A 16,728-nucleotide genomic window follows, 5' to 3' on the forward strand; every position below is an offset into this window, starting at 1 on the left:
TGACCTAAAAGTTGTATATGTTGGTAATGATCCCCCAACTCTTTGTTAAACCTCTTACAAGATCAGTGTCAAATACAATATTTAAGGGTTAGAAACAAGAATCACTTTTCATGATGTTTCTTGATTGTTTTCAACAGGGAATTATACAAAAATAGCATAAGTGACCTAATAGTCTAGTTGGATTAGCTTGATCATCTTCTTGGTTTGATATCAATGAGATATAATGGAAACTCGTAAGATATTTACTTTTATAACCGAATATGTTAAAGAGGGGTTTGTCTGTATAGTAACAATCTTGTTTTCATGATGGAGGGGTATATGAGTCTTTTTACACAATATGCATATACCTGGAGAGTGATCAATCCCCCTGATAAGGATTTTTGGGAGAAATACAGAATGACTGTTTTGAATCAAAAGAATCCTTCCAAGACCATGTGGAAGGAATCATCTATCTCTACAAAGACATGGAAGAATTTCGTGCTTCAGTTTATGAAGGTTTCTAATATGCTTGAAGTAGATCCAGGGTTTCTTGTAAGAGACAGAGTTGTTTTTGTTTATGAAATCTTGGATTGTTGCCCATGGTTCGAGTTTGCTGATCTTGAGGTCAGTAGTCTCTTAATTCCTTATCTTTTTTCATTCTCCTTTTCCTTTTTAGTAAATTTTTTTTTTTAGGTCAGGGCTTACAGATCCTCTTTTAGGCTAACCTGGAGATCTAGGAGCTTCAGAGAGAAGCTTTTAACCTCAATCAACTATTTACAACTAGATTTGCAATCAATTCTCAAAGCCTCTTACATCAACTGGAGCTATAATGATGAAGTTTATTTTGATTTATGTATTTTTCTTTTTGTTTTTCATTTTCAGCTGGTAGCAATCTTCATAATCCAATTGCTCGATGGAAGCAGCCAACCAACATGGAGGAGCAAATAGTACGTGTATTCCTAAATCTTTGTTTATGAAACAGAAGAAATGAAATAAAAAAGAAGCTTATTGAGTTTTTTTTCTATATTTTGTTAGAGGCTACTCCAAAATCAGTTTTGAAGCTAATGGGACTTCAAGGGCTTACTCTATTCCACTTAAAGAGTCATCTCCAGGTGTGTATATATATAAATGACATGTTTACATACTCCTGAAATTTCCTATATTTGGCTGAAAACACGCAGACAAACTAATTTCACATATTAGTGCCTTGCAGCCTCTCAAAGTTCCTGCATTCAGGTTATTCTTTTAGAAAGGAAATTGTCAAAGGAGAATTTAGTCATGGATTTCTTTTAATGTTGTACAAGTTTTGTTTTCTATAATAAATATTGTGCAATATTAGCAATGTGTTACATTTACTTACTATTGGAATGATTATTTATGTTTGACATATTAGTGCAATGAATTATCTTTATTGTTTATGTTATTTTTTTTGTTTTATGAGACTTTTAATATGTTATTTAATTTGAAAATGAATAAATCTATTATAATATATAATTTAAAAAACATTTCCATTTATGACACGCAAAAATGTGTGTCGTCTTCCTTTATGAGAGGGGCTTCCTTGATACGCATTGTGTGACATAAACACGTGCGTCATAAGGTTATGACACACAAATGCGTGTCGTCTTCCTTTATGACAGTGCCTTCCTTGATACGCATTGCGTGTCATAACTGCGCATCGTAAATAGACGACGCACAAAAGCATGTCATCTCTCGTTATGACAGGGCCTTCCTTGACATGCATTTGGTTGTCGTCTAAGCATTTTACGACACGCACTGTGCGTCGTAAACAGCTGTTTTTCTAGTAGTGAACTACGTTCCGAGATAGTTTTCTTGCTTGAGAGTCAGTCGATGTATTGGATTTCCGAATTTTGGGAGAATTGTGATGGTTTTCTTCAGTGATTAAAGTTAGTGGATCAAGGATTTGTAATTGGTCGAGGTGCGTGAGTTTCATTATGATTGTGTTAAGGATAGTATGGGAAGGCAGTCTCCTGAATGAGCCGACTTTTAGTTCGGACCGGGTTCCGGGGAGTATCGTCTGAGTGGACGAGGTGGTGATGTGGGATCACTACCCTAAGTTACTTGCAACAGCAGACTTCGAGGAAGAAGTTTGATTTAAGTGGGGGAAAATTGTAACATCTCGGTTTTAAGTAATTTATTTTTAACCCCCTTAGTATGAGAATTGACTGCATTTTGGCCTTTAGTTGCATTTTCGTAAAATCAGACCAAGGCTTGGTATGTTGGGCATACGTTGTGTACGTTGTGCATACACCGCATACGCAGGGCATACGTGAAGGATCCCCAAACCCTAATTTTTAGGGTTTGGTCCACATATAAGCATCATTAACTCCATATTTCTCATTCCTTTTCCAGCCTCCACTTGCCATTTCATCTATCTAGAACCCTAATCCACCTTGAGAGTGTTCTTGAGATCTTATAGGTACTTTTGGTCGTTAACAAGGAAGGAGAAACAGAGAGTACCACCTTGGAAGAATAAGACACCTTGGATCTAGAATCTCATCACCATTTGGCATCATTTTAAGGTAAAAAACTTTGAAGTTGTTGATAACTTATTTAAGATCTTGTTAGCCTTGAAGCTGTTAACGTTTTGGTCCCATTAGTTTGGCATTTTGAGTATGGGCTACTCTAAGTCATATGATCCATCCTTTTGGACATTTCAGAGTGTTTTTGTGCATAAAAATATGATCTTGAGTGTTGTATGTAACCCATGCATGTGTTAGATGGTCTTATTTGATTAATAACATGGGGTTTTGGACATTAAGCACTTTATAGCCATGCAAAGTCATAAAATCGTAAATTTTATGACTTGGGACATCATTTTAAGCTTGGATTTGAATATTGGATGAAAGGGCTTAATGGAATAAGCTCTTAATGGAATTTTGGGATTGGGTAGCATATGATAGGCGTAATTGGAGGTACGTTGCGCGTACGCAGTCAGCACCGTGTTTTTTTTGTCAACATCAAAGTATGCTAGGCGTACACTCATGGTACGTTGGGCCTACTCCACTCAAAAGGAATGTTGATGTTTGGAACTTGACCGTTGACATTGACTTTGACTAGGGTTGACCAATTTTGACATAAGGGTATTTTGGATATTTTGAGCTAGAGTTAAGCCTTGGTTTCTATTTGTTGAATAGGTGACCTATAGAGCTGGTATTCGGAGCAGTGTATTGTTCAACTATTTTTCAGGCTGCGAGGTGAGTTTCCTCACTATACTTACGGGTCGAAGGCACCAAGGCCAACCCATAGGATTTATATCATGGTTTACCATATGTTGATTTTTTGTAGTGATTTGTTAGATATGTATCCTGGTATATAGAATGTTGCAATGTTGTAGTGATTTGTTAGATCTGTATCCTGGTATGTAGGGTATTGTTATGTTGTGGTGATCTATTAGATTTGTATGACTAGCTATATCTACTAGCTGTTGGCTATTATGGTGCATGTTAATATGTGATGGTTTAGTGGGTCGAGGCAGACCGGATGAGACTGAAGGCCAAAACACCGAGGTCGGTCCGGATAGACTGAAGGCTTGCGAGGCGGACCAATCAGGCCGAAGGTCCGGATAGCAGTCCAGATAGCATGAAGGCCCAATAAGGCAGTCTACTCATGCTGAAGGCTCTAAGTGTGGTCCAAATAGTCTGTAGGCCCGGTGAGGCGGTCCAGTCAGGCTGAAGGCTTCTGTATGCATGTTGTTATTTGTGATGTTATATGTTGGTACTTTAGGGGAACTCACTAAGTTTTGTGCTTACCGTTGTTTGTTATGGATTCAGGTACTTCAGATAATCGGGAAAAAGAAAATGTGTGATCGTACATCCTTTAGATTTTATGTTAATGGATTTTGGGATACTCTGGTTTACGAACTATACTTTTGACACAACATTTTGTGAACAATTATTGACTTGTGTTTGTTTTGAAAAAAAAAATATTACTCTAATTTTTTTGGGATCTTACAGATAGATCTTCTATCTAGAACCATATTCATTTGAAACTCTCCAACTCTTCAACTTATGCTACTTGGATGATTATTTAAGTGAGATAGTGGTTCACTTCTCTTTTCATTTTCTTTATATCTTTATAAAAACACTTGGTTCTATATGTTGAGGGTAGAAATTTTGACTTACTATTTCTATATCTTGAACTTGCACTAACATCTCGGGTAAGCCCAGAATCTTGGATTTATTCAGTATCTTGGTCTGCCAATGTATTTCTTGTGATATCTTATGTTGGGACTTAAAGGGTTAATGAAAAAGAATAAGACCAAATTAACTACACGTGGTCAATTCGTCATGAACATTAAAGAATCATGAGAAATTCGGGTCACGAAAAGATCAATGAGAATCTCAAGAATGTAGGAGTTTTAGTTATTCTTGTTTTGTATAAAAGACTAGCTAATCATTACACACACAAACAATTTTCATTTCTTATTCTTCTCAGATTCTTTCGACACTTGAGCATAATTACATTATTTCTAAGGTCAACTAGCACATGTAATCATTATTAGCGATTTAATCCAAGTTCTAAGGTAGGTGAATTTATCACCTCCATAAGGATTAAGGTTTTTCCTTGTATATCGTTGTGTTCTTCCTTGATCTTATTCATTTATGATTGTTTAATCGACTACAACACTTTTTGCATACTTATTTGATTGTTTATCTATTTTCGTAACAACTTATCAAGATATTTTGTGGTATCTTCATACATTTTTGAGTATTTTACAACTTTATTGTATAAAATCATTTATTAACCATTTAAAGGCTTTTTTCCTAAACATTCCAAATACACTTGTTTACTAATCAATTTCGTTAAACAATTTTCTGAAGGTAACTGTAACATCCATTTTTCAAAGTTTTCTTTTCATGCGTTAGTCATTCATATCGTGGGTTTTTGTAGGGCCACAATGTGACATTAGGTAGGCCACATCATGACTTTCATTGATGAGGAACGTGCATCTGTGCAACATCACGACGTGGAAAATTGCTTGCCACGATGTAGTGACTGTTTTGGGCCAAAGACTTAATTTTGAGAATGGTTCCCTATTTAAGAGCACTATCACCAAGGGTTTCCTTATTTTGGAAACTTCCACCCTATAAGATCCTATCACATCCAAACCCTAGCGTTTATTTGTGTTCTTGGTGTGTGTGTGTGTGTGTGTGAAACTACTTTTCTAAAGATTAATAGTAGAAGAATTGTACTTTAGTGCTTGTGTGTTTGGTTCCAACATAGATCTTGCACTTTCTTCATATTTTTATTCTTTTGAAGGTATAAATTCTCCACCTTGCTCATTAAATCTCTAGATTTAGTTCTAGGTCATTTTAAAAGCTTTTTGGTCCATATATTATTGTTCTTGGAGTTTGATCGAACTTCCTAATCTTTGTGTGCCTTATTTGAATTTTGGACCATGTTTGTGGTTTATATGTTAGTTGGGTGCCCATGCTTTTGGTGCAAGCATTAAGAGCTTAAGATCTTAGATCTTGGCTTATTGGGATTTCTTTATGCATAAAGTTGGAAATTTTATCCATCTAGACCTTGAGAAGGTTCAGATTTGAGATTGGTGGTTCATGGGGCTAAGTGTTAAGAGCTTAATCCATTAAGCTTTGAGAGCCTAATTTCCATGACATGGTAGTTTTCTTGGTACAATGTGGAGATTGGTGTCACCATGCATGTTTTTTCATGTAGCTTCCACGACGTGGCCTATGGGTGGCCACGACGTGGAAGGTTAGGTGGGGTAGACTTTGATCGTTGACTTTTTAACATGGTTGACTTTCGGTCAATTTAAGGGTTTTAGGGTGTAGTATTCATGAAGTAGTTAGCTGAAATTAGTGGGATTTCTTTAGCAGCTGATGGCAGAGTGAGGTCATGAACCTAGGAGAGCCTCGGAAGTGCTTTGGTGGGTTGGTTGCGCTGTTTAGCAAGTACTTGGAGTACTAATTTAAGAACATTATTTGGAGGATCTGCGATAACTCTTGAGGAAAGTATGGATAGTTGTTGAAGGTAGTATTGAGCCCGTACTACTGAAAGCATAGGATCCATACTCGAATCGAAGGAAGTCATGGAGAATCTAGAAAGCCTGTGGATTGAGGATTCTTTGAGTATGTTCTGATTATTGTATGATTGCTTATTAGTATGGTGATGAGTACTCATGGCAGAGGGTAAGGTTTAGGCTCAGGTACCGACACTGAGTCGATTGATGAGTGGATGTGGGAGTTCATCTCATCGAAGATCACGCACAGTATTTTGGAGAAAACTATGGTGATTTTTGCTACAATCAAGGAGGGGATCATGGAGGTTATGCTGGAGTGTTTGGACTCGTATTGTGGTGGGGTTATGAAGTTACTAAATGAGTGACTTGGGGACTTCCGGGTCGAGATCGCAGCAGGATAGTTGGGAGTACGAACTCCCTTATTTCGGGAGTTCAAGGCTTGTGTAGCTCCAGAGTTCTTGGGGCTAATGATCCCATCGCTAGCCACCAATGGATCGTTGACATGGAGAATGCTCAATAGACAAGCTTCTGCCCTAGGGGTGAAAGTGGGATTTTCATCTTATCCTTTGAAGGACCAAGCCCGTGACTAGTGGGAGGAGGTCGGTAGTGCATTAGGATCTATGACCGATGTAGCTTTATCTTGGGAGGAGTTTGTCATGATATTCTAGGAGTATTTTACACTCGTAATTGAGGTGCAACAACTAGCGAGGGAAGTTTCAGGACCTTCTTCAGACTACTAGGAGTGGAGCAGATATCACTGCAAAGTTTCGGGAGAGGGCCTTGTTGGTTCCATAGTATGCGGTAAACGAGGATATGAAGAAAGTGAGGTATCATGATATATAGAGGGATGAAATCAGGGAGTTCGTGAGCTTATCAGGGTGTAAGAACCTGAATTATATGATTGCTAAAGCCCATGAGCGGGAGATTGATTTGGAGCACCACGGGAGAGGAAGTCAGAGCACATTCAGATTGTAGTGGGCCAAGAAAAGAGGCCATGACTCAATATTCATGTCTAGAAATATATAAGAGCCAGGGTTGTTGTGCCAAGGGTGGAAGGACTCATGGGGAGACTGTCAGGAGACAGAGAGGGGCATGTTTTAGTTACGGTCAGATGGGTCATTTCAGTAGGGATTTCCCTTGAGGAACGGTTCTGATATGGTTTCACTGCAATTAGGTGTGCCACCATCAGGCCGATTGTCTAATGCTGATAAGTGGAGCAGTGAGGCCACCTGCTCCAACTACTTTGACGATCACCGACGGTCGCGTGGGTAGGGCGGAATCCCTATCAGTGAGAAACCAAGCATTGCAGCCTCAGTTCGGAGAGGCTAGAGTTTCATCAGATGCTAGTGTGGGTATGTGATCTTTTGTTTTCCTCGTGCCTTAGTATTCATATATATGTTCTCTTGAATCATATGCTTTCGTAACACCCATAAAAATTTTCAAGCCAATTTTAATTTTTTATTTTCAAAACCTTAGAACCATTTAACATTACATAGTTTGTTTTCAAAGTACTAATTATCAGAGTATCCCAGTATCAAATCATAAAAATCATAACAGCAGGAGGATCGGTATGATCATGCCTTTGCCTTCCCCACTATCACCAGAGGTACCTGAAACAACAACTGAAATTGTAAGCCCGAAAGCTTAGTGAGCTACCCCCAAAATACAAACCTTATAGCCATATCATAAAATCATGTAAGTAAATAGTAAACATAATGTATGATGAGCGTTCAACCTGACTAGACCACCTTGCAGGCCTTCAATCTATCTGGACCACTCTCCGAGCCTTCAACACATCTGGACCGCCTCGTAGGGCCTACAGCCTATTCAGACTACTCATCGGGCCTTCGATCTAACTAGCATACCCTCTTTGGTTTGTAGTATATCCGGACCGCCATGGGTATGTTGGCCTTCAACACAAAGCAGGACCGCCTCAACCCACCCCGCAATCAACAATCATGTGCACATATACATTTCATATGCTATTTTAGTAACAGTCAACCGAACTAGCAGATCAAATAGCATAGCAATATCGTATGACCAGGACACCGACCTTCCCAGGTCACTAACCATAAAGATATCACCATCCTAACTACCAGGATGTAAATCAATAAACATATCATGTAATAATCCAGATACAAATCCATAAAGGGCCGACCTTGGTGCCTTAGACCCTGTTGATATGGTGAGGATAACTCACCTTTCAAGTGTCGCACTGAAATGATAAGCTCAACTATTGTATCATCAACACAAACTCTTCCACATAAAGTTACCAGAAAATCCCTTTTCATAAATTTCCAAATCACCGAAAATACCCCAGAGGTCAACTGGTCGACCTTTGGTCAAAGTCCACATCCATAGTCAAAGTCAACAGTCCATGTTGACCCAACTTGTCGAGTGCATTCTACCGACTTGTGGAGTTCTTCCTAGACTCACGAAGTCATAAAATTCTAGGTTGACTCGTCGAGTTCTCCTATAACTCGTCGAGTTTATACGTGTCCAAAAGTTGAGAGAGCCATAGCCGACTCGCCGAGTCTTCGACTGACTCGCTGAGTTCCAAACAATCCTCAACGGACTCGTCGAGTTTTTCATCCAACTCGTCGAGTACATGGGCATCTTCAAGTGGCTCGCCGAGTTGTCTATGCAACTCACCGAGTCCTTTCAGAACTTCATTCATGCAGATGCTTTTAAGCCATGCCAAGGTTCCATATTACAGATCCAAGCTTCTAAGGCACATTTATCACGTAAAGTTGCGAACTTTATGTGCATGCAAGGCCCTAGAGGTTATAAATAACCAATCTAAGCTTCTAATGGGGCTTTACACCTTAGGAGAGTCTCATCCTTGCAAGAACTGGAAGCTTTATGGACTTAGAAGCCTAAGAGAGTTCAATTATGAAGTTAAAACTTCAAATCTTAGCTTATACACAAGAAAAAGCTTCCAAACATACTAGGAAAGCCCAAATTTTTTCCCAAAAGGGGGGTCTAGAATGAAATGAGGTCAGGATAGCGATTTAATACCTTCCAAAAGATGCCAAATAAAATAGATTTCGGATTCCACAAGCTCCTTGCTTCTGAATACTTGATCTCCAAGCTCGTTTCTCCAAAAATCATCTTCCAAGCTTAAGAATGCATAAAAGAAACATACACACTCGATTAGGGTTTTAGAGGGATAAGAAGCAATGAAGGGGAGGCCGGGGGAGGCTAATGATCCTTTAAATAGGGTGCAAAACCCCGGGATTTAGGGTTTCATCTGCCAGCTCCTACTCATCGAGTTCCTTCTTAGACTCGGCGAGTAGGTCATTAAAACTTGTGGACCAATCCGCCGCTACTCGACGAGTTCCTTCTTGGACTGTCATATATATTGGATTAGTACCTGAGGATCAGGGAGTTACATGTTTAAGGAATTGTCTTCAGTTTAGTTTCTCTGAAATTTCCTAGTTAATATTATCAATGGTTTTTATATGTCATTCTTCATGCTGAGAGTTATTAGTGGGGCACATCTTACTAATAGGGGTTTAGATTTTCAGGCATTTTATTGCGGGCCATTGGTGGTAGCGAATTAGGGGTACACTTGGAAGATCGGTAGTCGGATCAATGAGTTAGTTCAGCGATGGGGCACAAGAAGTTGTAGTTCAAGTTCATTTAACTATTGGAATTCAAGATAGATGTGGGTGTAAGGGATTGATCCATATTTTAGTGCAAGAGAGTTGTCATAGGGTTGATGTAACGCCCGTAGATTCGGGCTAGTCAAATTAGAAACGATAAGCATCAAAAATGAATTTTTTTATGGAAGATTATTTAGAAGGATTAATCTTAACCAAGTTTTAGTATATGTCACAAGGTTTCCGTGCATACAAAGAACGCCAAAATCCGAGTTATAACGAAGAAGTTATGACCTGTCGAAGTTTCACGATAGAACCTGCATGACCCAGCGCGACCCAGTGCGACGTAAATAGTGAATTTAAGGTAGATATATATCTATCCTTAGTGATCTAAACGAGAGTCAAAGATTTCTTCAATATTAGTCTAACGATAAAAAGTCAGACGAAAAGAGAGTTCAGATAAAGGAGTTATGAATTTCGAACGGAGTTTTCCTGTCCCGGCCTACTAAAGATAATATATAAGTAATATACTTATAATATATTAAAAATAATGCCAAAATTATCCAATGGAGTCTAAACAAGAGTTGTAAAGCATAATCTCATCTTCGCGTCGATATAAAGAACGTCGAAAACAGAGTTCGTATGCGAAAGTTAGGAATTTCTGAAGTTCGGGGTGCGAACCCCAAAGCTGTGTCAGAGACCACGACGTGGCAGGTCTTCTAACACCTCCGGGAGTCCCCCAGTTTTTCCCTATAAATAGATTTGAAGGGTCAGCCGAGTTTGGTTGCTCATTCTCTCATCTCTGTCCCATATTACATCGATTTACGTGAAAAGAAGTACCCCCGAAGCCCCGATATCAACCCAAGATCCGAAGCAAGTCCTGAAGCCCAAAGATCCCGAGAAGAAAAGAGTTTCTGAGCCGAAGCTCTGCCCGCGAGAAACTAGGTGTGTGAAATGGTCACGGTTTCACCGAAGAATACTACTTCTACAAGTCGTAGTGTTTTCCGATCATCTTCTGATCAAGTGAGTGTATAGTCCCTTTCATAACACGATTTTGATACAAGTATGGTGTGACTGTATTAAGTATAAGTTTTGGGTGAGTGTGTGGTCACTTTCTTCTTACACATAAATATTAAGTATTTGCTATGAAATATGTGCTATGTATATAATATAAAGTTGTTTATATGCGTGGGTGTATAGTCCCTTTCATAACACGATTTTAATACAAGTATGGTGTGAGTGTATTAAGTATAAGTTTTGGGTGAGTGTGTGGTCACTTTCTTCTAACACATAAATATTAAGTATTTGCTATGAAATACATGCTATGTGTATAATATAAAGTTGTTTATATGCGTGGGTTTATAGTCCCTTTCATAATTACGATTTTAATACAACTATTGTTTGAATGTATTAAGTATATGTTTGGTGTGAGTGTGTGGTTACTTTCTTCTAATGCATAAATACGAAGTATTTTATACGAAATACGTGTCATGTGTATATTTTGTTGTTATATGTGTGAATGTATATTCACTTTCTTCTACCACATAAATATGAAGTATTTGCTATGAAGTACGTGCTAGGTGTTTATACATTGTTTGTTTACTTGAGATAGATGTTGAAATCATGTTTTATACATGTTTTAAAAAGATTTAAACTATATATGTGTTTGCATCTACAAATAGGTTGGGTAGAACATGGGTAGATGAAATAGTTGATGTGAGACGCAATAATAAGTATTTTTGAACTCCATGTGTTCACTTAGTGTTTGAACTCTATGTGTTCATTAGGTATTTTTGAACTCTATGTGTTCACTTAGTGTTTGAACTCAATGTGTTCATTAGGTATTTTAGAACTCTATGTGTTCACTTAGTGTTTGAACTCATTGTGTTCATTAGGTATTTTAGAACTCTACGTGTTCACTTGGTATTTTTGGACTCAATGTGTTCATTAGGTATTTTAGAACTCTATGTGTTCACTTGGTATTTTTGGACTCAATGTGTTCATTAGGTATTTTAGAACTCTATGTGTTCACTTGGCATTTTTGGACTCAATGTGTTCATTAGGTATTTTTGAACTCTATGTGTTCACTTAGTGTTTAAACTCAATATAAGTATTCACCAGATGTTTTGAATTAATTGTTCACTAGAAGTATTAGAACTAGGTGTTTGTTAAGTATGTTGAACTAAGTGTTTACCAGTCGTAATGTGTGGACCTTGGCAGTGGTGGACTTTGTGTCAATTCCTTAGGTTAATCCTTAGGAATAAATGGATAAAGATAGTTGATTCTTAGGTTAAATCCTTAAGTAATAAAGGAGATAATGGGAATGAGTATTTGGGTTGATTGTTTAATAATTGAATATAATAAATGTATTATTGTGGGTTGAAAACCCTATATGCTCACCAGGCTCCCAAGCCTGACCTACTCAGTTTAATTGTATCACAGGTATCGATACGAAGTTGGTTTTCACTGAGAGATTAAACGAGATATAAATCACTAGAGTAAATGAATGTATGTTCTGTTTATGCTTATGTGTCTGTACCGGAACATGACATCCCGAGATTTTGTTATATAATGAAAATACATTTCTTTAAAGCAATGCTTTGATAAATTCTTATATATTTTGTTTTGGGAGCTAATTTCACAACTGTTTTCTTTAAAAGATTACTTTGATTTTTAAAACAAGCATAAATAAATCGGTCTTTTCTAGCCGTGAAATTGGGGATGTCACAGTTGGTATCAGAGCATTAGTTTTCGCGAACTAGGAATTTGTAGGAAATTATCTAGGCTTAAACTTAGAATTCTAAGTAATGATTGTGAGGAGTGTGTCTAAAATATGTTAGGTAGTACACCTAAATTGACACAAGCATTAGTTTATATTAGGAAGGATGCCTAATATGCTTTTATGTGCTAAATGTTATATGTTTCCATATATGATATTATTTGTTCGGATCTATGGTCTGTTGCCGACCAGATCTGGGAACCTTATGTGTGTAGAATTCTTATAATATATGAATTTCGAATGGAGTTTTCCTGTCTCGGCCTACTAAATATAATATATAAGTAATATACTTATAATATATTAAAAATAAATTCAAAATTAGCCAATGGAGTATAAACGAGAGTTGTAGAGCATAATCTCACCTTCGCGTCGATATAAAGAATGTCGAAAACGGAGTTTGTATGTGAAAGTTATGAATTTCTGAAGTTCGGGGTGCGAACCCCAAAGCTGTGTCAGAGACCACGACGTGGCAGGTCTTTTGAGACTTCCGGGAGTCCCGCAGATGTAACTTGAGATTACGCATGCAGTGACGACCAAGCCCACGACGTGTCAAAAGGTGCCACGACGTGGCAAGGGCCAGTTTTTCCCTATAAATAGATTTGAAGGGCCAGCCGAGTTTTGTTGCTCATTCTCTCACCTCTCTCTTATATTACATCGATTTACATGCAAAGAAGTACCCCGAAGCCCCGGTATCAACCCCGACACCCGATGCAAGTCCTGAAGCCCGAAGATCCCGAGAATAAAAGAGTTTCCGAGCCGAAGCTCTGCCCGCAAGAAACTAGGTGTGTGAAGTGATCCCGGTTTCACCGAATAATACTACTTCTACAAGTCGTAGTGATGTCCGATCAACTTCTAATCAAGTGAGTGGATAGTCCCTTTCATAACACGATTTTAATACAAGTATGGTGTGAGTGTATTAAGTATAAGTTTTGGGTGAGTGTGTGGTCACTTTCTTCTAACACATAAATTTTAAGTATTTGCTATGAAATACGTGTTATGTGTATAATATAAAGTTGTTTATATGCGTGGGTGTATAGTCCCTTTCATAACCCGATTTTAATACAAGTATGGTGTGAGGGTATTAAGTATAAGTTTTGGGTGAGTGTGTGGTCACTTTCTTCTAACACATAAATATTAAGTATTTGCTATGAAATACGTGCTATGTGTATAATATAAAGTTGTTTATATGTGTGGGTGTATAGTCCCTTTCATAAACACGATTTTAATACACTATTGTTTGAATGTATTAAGTATATGTTTGGTGTGAGTGTGTGGTTATTTTCTTCTAACGCATAAATACGAAGTATTTTATACGAAATACGTGTTATGTGTATATTTTGTTGTTATATGTGTGAATGTATATTCACTTTCTTCTACCGCATAAATATGAAGTATTTGCTATGAAGTACGTGCTAGGTGTTTATAAATTGTTTGTTTACTTGAGATAGATGTTAAAATCATGTTTTATACATGTTTTAAAAGATTTAAATTGTATATGTGTTTGCATCTACAAATAGGTTGGGTAGAACATGGGTAGATGAAATAGTTGATGCGAGACGAAATAATAAGTATTTTTGAACTCTATGTGTTCACTTAGTGTTTGAACTCTATGTGTTCATTAGGTATATTTGAACTCTATATGTTCACTTAGTGTTTGAACTCAATGTGTTCATTAGGTATTTTAGAACTCTATGTGTTCACTTGGTGTTTGAACTCAATGTGTTCATTAGGTATTTTAGAACTCTATGTGTTCACTTGGTATTTTTGGACTCAATGTGTTCATTAGGTATTTTAGAACTCTATGTGTTCACTTGGTATTTTTGGACTCAATGTGTTCATTAGGTATTTTAGAACTCTATGTTTTCACTTGGTATTTTTGGACTCAACGTGTTTACCTGTCGTAATTTGTGGACCTTGGCAGTGGTGGACTTTGTGTCAATTCCTTAGGTCAATCCTTAGGAATAAATGGATAAAGGATAGTTGATTCTTAGGGTAAATCCTTAAGAAATAAAGGAGATAATGTGAATGAGTATTTGTGTTGATTGTTTAATAATTGAATATAATAAATGTATTATTGTGGGTTGAAAACCCTATATGCTAACCAGGCTCTCAACCCTGACCCACTCAGTTTAATTGTATCACAGGTATCGATACGAAGCTGCTTTGCACTGAGAGATTAAAGGAGATGTAAATCACTAGAGTAAATAAATGTATGTTCTGTTTATGCTTATGTGTCTGTATCGGAACATGACATCCCAAGATTTTGTTATATAATGAAAATACATTTCTTTAAAGGAATGCTTTGATAAATTCTTATCATATTTTGTTTTGGGAGCAAATTCCGCAACTGTTTTCTTGAAAAGATTACTCTAATTTTAAAAACAAACATAAACAAATCGGTCTTTTCTTGCCGTGAAATTGGGGATGTCACAGTTGATATTCTCAAGACCTGGGGTGGTCCTTGTATCATAAGCTTCAGGAAAAGATCTCATTGAGGTTGGTTATCCCTTCTTCAGATAACAAAGTTAGGATTCGAAAGTACCGGTGTCGCTCAGTTTGGAGGACAATTGTTTGTTGAAGGACTCTTGGGGTCCAATCATTAAAATTACTAGGGAAAGAACGGTGACGAGTGGGTGATGATGTTGGGTGCATGGGTTTGTTTAGATACTAGAACTGTCAAGAAAATTTAGAATTGTATTGGTTGGATATGGTTAAAATGCATGGATCCTTCAGTAAGTAGAATGTTGGGTTGGTGATCCATCAGTTTTGGTAAAGCGGATCATCATTCATTGTATTTAGTAAGGTTAAAAAATTGAAGTTAAAGCTAAGTGGTGGAGAACCATTTGGGTTCCAAGGATAGAATCAGGTGCAGAACCAAGAGGAGTTCCAGATCCTAGTCAAGAAGGAAGCCAATTCAAGTGGCAGTTTGGATTAAGGTTGCACAAGGTTAGGGGTTTACAACTTTCAAAAATAGGGTCGTAAATTTGTGGTAATGCATAGCAAATATGTCATTGGATCCAGGTTGATGGTTGTGTTAGAGCCTCTCTACCTGTTTTTTTTTTCGATGAAGGCTTAAGGGTTTGAAGCATGACCCGAACACTTGATTTGGGATACATTCAATGTGGTTTCAACCATGTTTGATTATGGGATGGTATGGTAGATGGAGAGAAAGACCAAAAGTTGGGCTCGTGGATGATATGGGAGTCTTGTAAGACTACAGGGTAGTCGTAGAATACATAAGGACGATAGGCTATCGGGGAAGTGTTGTAAGTCTATGATATAGTCATAGCATTCACAAGAATGAGGTAGGACATGGTACGAGTGGTTGTTAGGCTGATAGAGGATCATTGCATGTTTGGATTGAGGCAGATAATATTTTCTAAGGATTTTACTTTTTTTCGTATGACGATTGTTGGATCCAAGGCGAGGTTAAACCTTTGTAATGGTCATTTGGTTGAGACCCGTGGGCTAGGCCCGTATGGTTATGATAGAGTGGGTGAGACTGGGTGGAAATTGGATTGAGTAAGGTATTAGATCACGTTTAGAGTGGGATGACTCGGTGGTCAGTGGTTCGTATCAGTGTGATTGTTAGGCTGGGTAGCCCTTATCAACTCGGATCGTTGTGGTGGGACCAGGTGTGATACTCTTAATCTTTGCGGTTGATTGGGGAGTTTATATCTTAGTTTAGTGGGAGGTCGCCATGGAATCATAAGATTTCAGATATATGCAAGTGTAAGTCTTTGGATTTCAGAATGTGAGTCATGTTCTGGGTTGGCAAAGGGTTAGGACTCGCATTCAGAGTCGCCTTTTCATTTATGAAAGATCTTTTCAATAGCAAGGTATGGTCAAGGGTTCTTCATGCTAAGGGTATCGGTTGGATAATGTAGGATCGGAAGGAGTCTTTAGCTTGGATTCCAGAGAGAGGGCATATTGATTGTGTTTCAGAATGGTTCTGCCTGTGAGGAGGTCAGGTAAAGTTCTGGGGGTTTTGAACTTATAGAAGTGAAGTTTTGGTTTTTCCGTATAGAGTAAGTTAGTGGGTTAATCATTCATTCTCCATCAGGGCGTATAAGTACTGCTATGATTGGGTTTCGATGGTATCATTGGAAGGTCGCTATGAGTATGACTCAATTTTGTCAAAGCGGGGATCGAGAGGAATTTAACGGATCGTCTGATTTCCTAAAAGGTAGCACGGAGTGAATTTGAGGACAAAATCGAATTTAAGTAGGGTAGAGTTGTAACACCATGTTTCGAGTCATTTTATAATTCGGGGTTGTGACCCGAAGATCAATTATTTTAAGGCTTCGAGCTTTGGGGAAAGAAAGGTTTAGACCCGTTTAGATGTGGGTAATGTTGATTATATG

At 37.8% G+C, this 16,728-nt stretch overlaps 1 long non-coding RNA gene across 1 annotated transcript; it reads left to right on the top strand.

Moving 5' to 3' along the window:
- Positions 1-876: 876 nt before the first annotated feature.
- Positions 877-1,269, top strand: LOC145004554 (uncharacterized). Its single transcript, XR_013662403.1, has 3 exons — positions 877-926; positions 1,015-1,091; positions 1,161-1,269. It is a non-coding gene; the product is annotated as an uncharacterized LOC145004554 (long non-coding RNA).
- Positions 1,270-16,728: the final 15,459 nt, after the last annotated feature.

The sequence above is a fragment of the Lactuca saligna genome, chromosome 7 (assembly GCF_052625555.1).
Source record: "Lactuca saligna cultivar CGN05327 chromosome 7, ASM5262555v1, whole genome shotgun sequence".
NCBI lineage: Eukaryota > Viridiplantae > Streptophyta > Magnoliopsida > Asterales > Asteraceae > Lactuca > Lactuca saligna.